A 6841-nucleotide genomic window follows, 5' to 3' on the forward strand; every position below is an offset into this window, starting at 1 on the left:
GCTGGGAACATTCTTCAAGAATCATAGTCCTGACACAAACACGATGGTGAATCCAAAAGAGCAGCAACTGCAGTCCCACAGCGGATTATTTCAGTGGTGCATTTCCATGCTACAGAAAAGAAGCAGGCAAATATCACAATATTGGAAAGAAAAGAGAAAGTATAGTTGCTTTTTAAAATCGTTATCACTAAAGATGTTCTTGTAGCCTGTTCCACCTTCTCAGTCATGTTGCCCTGAATAGGTAATCAAGAAGGTGGACTTGAGCAGGAGGAGCACCAATGCTATCACCACTTCTTTGGATCATCCTCACTGCCAGCTCATATGTTGGGTCAACAGCCTCTATTGTTTTTGTTAATAACTCTCCTGCTTTAATGTAGGCTGATTACATTCTCATTCAAAGGATTATTTTTTTAAGAAAATCTGTAATTAAGGACAAGAAAGAGAGGGGATGAATGGATTAAAAAAAAAAAAAAACCTTGATTGAGGAATGATGATATAAAATAGAGACAAGGGAAATACCAACATGTTTTTTAGGTCTTTGAGTAATTACTGGAGCATATTTCAGTAAGCATGCAAGTGTCTTTTATTTTAAAAGACAGAAATATATCATATATATAAGGAAGGTGAACATTATTATCAACGATTTTTAAATTAATTTGGAAGTGTTTACATGTGTTAATCAGAGTTTTTTTAAAAAACTAATCCAGTTCATAATAAAGTTTAGATCCACTGTGCCAGACTTTCTTAGGAGAATATTGAGGAAAGAGCGGGAGTTTCAAAGTAGAAAGATTACAGTAGATGAATTATATGATAGCAGAGAATGTATCAATTGACTATGTCCACAGGAAGGACTGAAGGACCCTCCCTCTTCATTGAGGCATCGTACTGAGAGGGGTTGTTTTCTGTGAACCAGAAGTCATAGATGCTTCATGGGAATCTCCATTGTCAATACGGATGTTATGATTTCAGAATAGCAAAGACCATGTTTCAGCACTCAATAATTAGAGGCAACTGAGATATAATCACTGTAATAGGCAGCAAGGCCAGGCTGACGATCAGGGGCCCTGGACCATTGGAATCTGTGGCAATGGCTAATAGACCATCCTATTTCTAGAGGCAAGATAGATGGACAACCAATGAGAGTGTTGTTCCATCTATATAAACATAAGAGATCAAGAAATGGTGAGCAAAGCTCAGTGTCAACCATCTTATTGGAAAACAATGATTCCTTTCCTGGCTCTGGTTCTGAATCAATTCTCAGCCAATTGAAATAAGGTCAGGTTCCTTTGAGAAAGAACCCCACGTGCCAAAACAAGATTACATAATGTGTGTTACATTATGCCCCAAAAGGACTTAGTGCTATTTTCCAGGATAAAAGGAAGACCCAGATCTTTTGAAAATTACTGGATATAGAATCAGAGCTGACACTGGTACCAGGGGATATAAAATGCTATAATTATCCTTCTATAAGATGGAGTATAATTGGTTCAAAGAGTCTATGGATACACTTCTGGTGATTCCCCCATGTTCTGAGTGCATAATCAGAATGGATATATTTAGCGACTGCCAGGACCCTCGCAATATCTCTCTTACCTGTGAAGTAGCAGCCATCAGAGTGTAAAGGACCAAGTGAAGCCCATGACACTTCACCCAATAGCCAATATAGTAAATCAAAAGCCATGCCACATTCTATTTGGAATTTTAGACATTGCTGTTAGCCTCAGACTCAAATGATGTAGAAATATTGCTCCCTGTCATGTCTCCATTCAAAGAACCAGTATAGTCATTACAAAAGAGAAAGGAAAATAGAAGATAGATCATTGTAGACCTTTAGAAGATGAAAGACAAGGATGTCTCTGGAAGAAGCAAGTGGGAAGACCTATGAAAGTAGGGACAAATTGTGCAGATTTTGCCTCACATTCATGCTCACCAGAGAGCATCTATAGTAGAGGAGTCATTGAATATCCTGAAGAACAAGCTAACTCATTCAGTAGAGGTAATCCAGCCTTTGTCCTTAGCCACCCTAGTTCTAGCACAATTGGCTTACAAATAGAGTGACCGTGGTATCAGAGATGGAGACAACACATGGGCCCATCTTCTTGGATCTAGATCAGCAGCAGTGGGAACTGTGACTTATTCCACTAACACTCCCTTGAAAGACTTTTGATAGCAAATTTTGTTTGTTTTGTTTTTTTAATTGTGACCAGCCACCACCCTGAAGCATTAAAAACACAGTGGAAAATAACACATGGAGCGTGAATGTATCTGGGAACACAATGGATGCTTTGTAGGAGACACTGTTGATTCTCAAGTCCATTTCCCCATAGCAACAGCAATAAAAGACAGTTTCCAGCACGCTGAAAAATTCCCTTTGCAAGTCCTTTGTTCTCTTTTTTTCTCTACCTAAAGGCTTTCTCTAGCACCTTGAAAGCTCACTCATCTACAAGCAGATAACAACTTGGAAGTATGGGAGAATCAACACCCCAGGGACAACTCTCAAACAATAAAGGATGGTTGCTAGTCCTAAGTAGCCCAGAATCATGGGATGGTTCTGAGATATGTTTCACATGGTTTCTTTGTAGACCAATATTGATCTATAGTTGCCCACTATAGTAACATACTCATTGATGCATATTTATTAACTTTATTAACTTCTCTCCCTTCCTTTTCTTATTTCCTATCATTCTTCCTGAGACCACCTCCCCTACACACAATCTATTCCCAAATTCTTGTCTAAAGCCTACTTTTAAAAAATATGTATATATATTATTGATTTTTTACAGAGAGGAAGGGAGAGGCATAGAAAATTAGAAACATCAATGAGAGAGAAACATCGATCAACTGCTTCCTGCACACCCTCTACTGGGGATGTGCCCGCAACCAAGGTACATGCCTTTGATCAGCATTGAATCTGGGACCCTTCAGTCTGCAGGCCGACACTTTATCCACTGAGCCAAATGGGTTAGGGCTAAAGTCAACTTTTGAAAGAATACAAGCTAAGACAATTTGATTGTTAAAACAATAATAATCTTGTCTTGTATAAGTTAAAATAAAATCCATAGCAATAATAGCATGTATTATTCATGTGGTTTGACAACTGAAATGTTCTATGATTTTAACTTTGTTTAAGAAAATGGTTGGTAAATTACCAATCAACATTAGACTTTAGTAAGTCAAGGGTGCATATTATAATTTCTAAAAGGATCACTAAAAATTTAACAAAAGGGTGTTTATCTTTCAAATTAAATTGTTATACAATATAACCCAACAAGGACAATAAGAAAATAAATTTAAAAAGATATAGAACAGGAAAAAAAAAACACCTAAATATATTAGTAATTACATTAAGTATAGAAGGCCTAAAGCACCAATTAAAAACATAAACAATCAGACTAGAATAAAAAATACATCTGTATGCTCAGGACAAAATACATTGTCTTTGCCCGATTTCCCCAGAAAACAGAGTTGAGGCAAAAAATGTATGTGTGGTTTCAGTGCACAGAAGTGAAAGACGGGGGGCAAAATTCAGAGAAGGAGGGAAAATTATAAAACACTTAAACTTTGTGACCTGAAGTAAGGGAAAGATTAATAACAGAAAAAGCACTAATTTAACAAGTTCTGGGGGTTGAATGTATAGCGTAGTAATTATAAGCTATTGACACTATATCATATAGTTGAATGTTGTTAAGAGAGTAGATCTTAAATGTTCTCACTACAAAAAAGAAAGGGTTTCTATGTAATGGGACAGATGTGCTAACAAATGTTCTGGTCACAATTATTTTACAATATATAAAGGTATCAGGTCACTACATTGCACACCTTACCTTACACACTGTTATATGTCAACTACATCTCCATGAAACTGGAAAAATAAAAATGATAAGTAAATAAGTAAATAAAATAAAAACAACAAAAAAGGAAACAGCACTCATCATAAAGGTAAAGCGGTATGATAAATGGGGCCATATTAACATTAAAATTAAGAATATCTGTTTATTAAAATACAACTCCAAGGAGTTAAAAGGAAAATGACAGGATAAGAAAAAATAGTTTTAACATATATAATAGTCAAAGGGCTCATAGGATAATATAAAAGAAACTCCTTGAAATCAGTGAGAAAAAGATAAAAACAGACAACCTAGTAGAAAAATAGGCAGGAGAAAATATTTTTGGAAAGAGGACATCCAAATGGTCAATAAACATGTAAACAGGTGCACAATGTCATTATAATCAGGAATATGGAAACTAAAGTGACGTGAACAGTCATAGAATAGCTCCACATGCCTAAAGTTCAGATGTTTGACAATTCCAAGTTTTAGCAAGTCTACAGATCAACAGGAACTCTTTAATGGTGCTCTTGGGAGTATGGTCCAACCTCTTTGGAAAATCATTATTATCTACTACAATTGAAAATATGCATTTTCCATGACCCAAATCCACTCCTACCTACCAGAAATGCATTACATATATAATCCAAGAGATATATATAAGAACTAGACCTGTAGTGCACAGATTCATGCACAGGTGGGGTCTGTCCAGCCCGCCCCATGAAGGCCGATCGGGGGTGGGGCTGGCAGGGGGGTCCAAGGTTGGAAGCTATAGTTTCCTCCAGCTGGATCTAATTATACTTTAAGGATGGCCAAAAGAAAACCCACAATAGAACTGTTTTGCATTTCATGTGCCACGAGATGAAGTTTATGTGTTGTTTACAAACGTATATCAAGATGGATGATGGCCCTTTAATGATTTTTGCGTTCTTCCCCTGGGCTCTACTCTCAGTTTCCCAATATGATCTTCATGTCTGTTTAAAATTTTTTCTGTTTTTTAATGTGCCTACCCTTCGCTGTTGCTCCTGGCAGCCTGCAGGTCCTCTTTGCCCCCTCATTTAAAGAGAGATTGAAAGCTCACCTAATCTGCAAGGCACTGCAATTTCACAAAATCCCCACACAGCCTCTCTACATTCCTCACCATCCCGTTAATGCTTAGGTTGCCTTTTTGGCTAACTTGGAAGGTTTCCTGGAGCTGCCTTCTCTGGAGGGAGAATTACACACCTTGGCTGCAGTATTAGCAGAGCCCTCTGGAGACTCTGGTCGGGGTCAGAAGGGACTGATAATTATTTTCTTGTGCTTGCACTAAATGTACATGCACCAGGGAGCCAGGCAATGATTTAGGGGTGTTAGGGGCCGATTGGGGTGGGGACTGGCCATGGGGAGGGGCTGGTCCAGCTGTGGGGGAGAGAGGGTGATCGTGGCCCAGATCAGGCTGGTTGGCTGCCTCAGTGCATGTCATAGCCACCGGTCGTTCTGGTCGTTCTGGCTGTTCTGCCCTAATGGTCTCTGGGCTTTTATATGTATAGGTGATAGCAGCACTATGCCCATCAGATATAGAATGAACAAATATCCTATATAATAAAAGCCTAATATGCTAAGTATCCGATTGTCCAGTTGGCTGTTCAACCAATCAAAGCATAGTGTGCTAATGATAGGCTAAGGCTGCTCAACAGCTCTCTATTACGTGCACTGACCAACAGGGAACAGACAGTTGACCAGTTGACCTGTCACAATGACATGCACTGACCACCAGGGGACAGATGCTCTGACTGGTAGATTAGCTTGCTTCTGGTGTCCGGCCAATCAGGACTGAGCGAGATGGGCCAGAAATGCCCTGGAGCCCTCCCATGGTTCCTCACCGGCTGGCCAACCTTCCGCATCCCTCCCAGGCACTGATCATGCACTGCTGGGTTCCCTCGGCCTGGCCTGTGCCCTCTCACAATCCAGGCTGAGAGAACCCCCCCGAGTGCATGAATTTCATGCACCACCCCTCTAGTTATGTTATATTTATAAAATGTACTATACTCAACAATGTGGAGCAATCATAAAAATATAATGTTTAGTTAAAGAAACCAGATATCAAATAATATCTAATCTAATAAAAGAGAAACATGCAAATTGACTGCACCTCCACTATGCCCCAAGCCACGCCCACCAGCCAATCAGAGCGACTATATGCAAATATGCAAATTAACCCAACCAAGTCGGCGACCAGCAGCCACAGAGCTGGAGCAAGCAGGAGGTTTGGTTGCCCCTGTGATGGAGGAAGCCAAGCTTCCTGCCTGCCCTGGCTGGCTGTGGCCTCCGCTCAAGGCAACAAAGTTTCAATTATAGAAGATAAATAAATCCCAGATACTTGCTTCCAGCCAGCCTCCACTGGGAGCTTGGGTGACTGGGGGGTGTGGCCAGCCTGCAAACAGCCATCAGCCCCTCACCCAGAATGGCCACACCCTCATGGGATGAGGGTCCCCACTGGGGGGGCAAAGCCAGCCTGCAAAAAGCTCTCTGCCCACCACCCAGGCTTGCCAGGATCCCCAGCGGGGACCCCCACCCAGGCTGGTCAGGCACCCTAGGGGGGACCCCTACCCTGAAGGGGCTGTGGCCAGCCTGCAAACAGCCTTCAGCCCCTCACCCATGCTGGCCAGGCACCCCAGCGGAGACCCCCACCCTGATCCGGGACACCCCTCAGGGCAAACTAGCCAGCCCCCACCCATACACCAGGCCTCTATCCTATATAATAAAAGGGTAATATGCAAATTGACCCTAACAGCAGAACGACTGGGAATGACTGGTCACTATGACACACACTGACCATCAGGGGGCAGATGCTCAATGCAAGAGCTGCCCCCTGGTGGTCAGTGCACTCCTACAGGGGAGCTCTGCTCAGCCACAAGCCAGGCTGACGGCTGTCAGTACAGCAGTGGTGGTAGGATCCTCTCCGCCTCCTCAGCAGTGCTAAGGATGTCCGACTGCAGCTTAGGCCTGCTCCCTGCTGGCAAGTGGACATCCCC

This window comes from Myotis yumanensis, unplaced genomic scaffold, assembly GCF_028538775.1.
Source record: "Myotis yumanensis isolate MYYU_CA2020_CCGP unplaced genomic scaffold, mMyoYum1.0.hap1 SCAF_1, whole genome shotgun sequence".
Taxonomy (NCBI): domain Eukaryota; kingdom Metazoa; phylum Chordata; class Mammalia; order Chiroptera; family Vespertilionidae; genus Myotis; species Myotis yumanensis.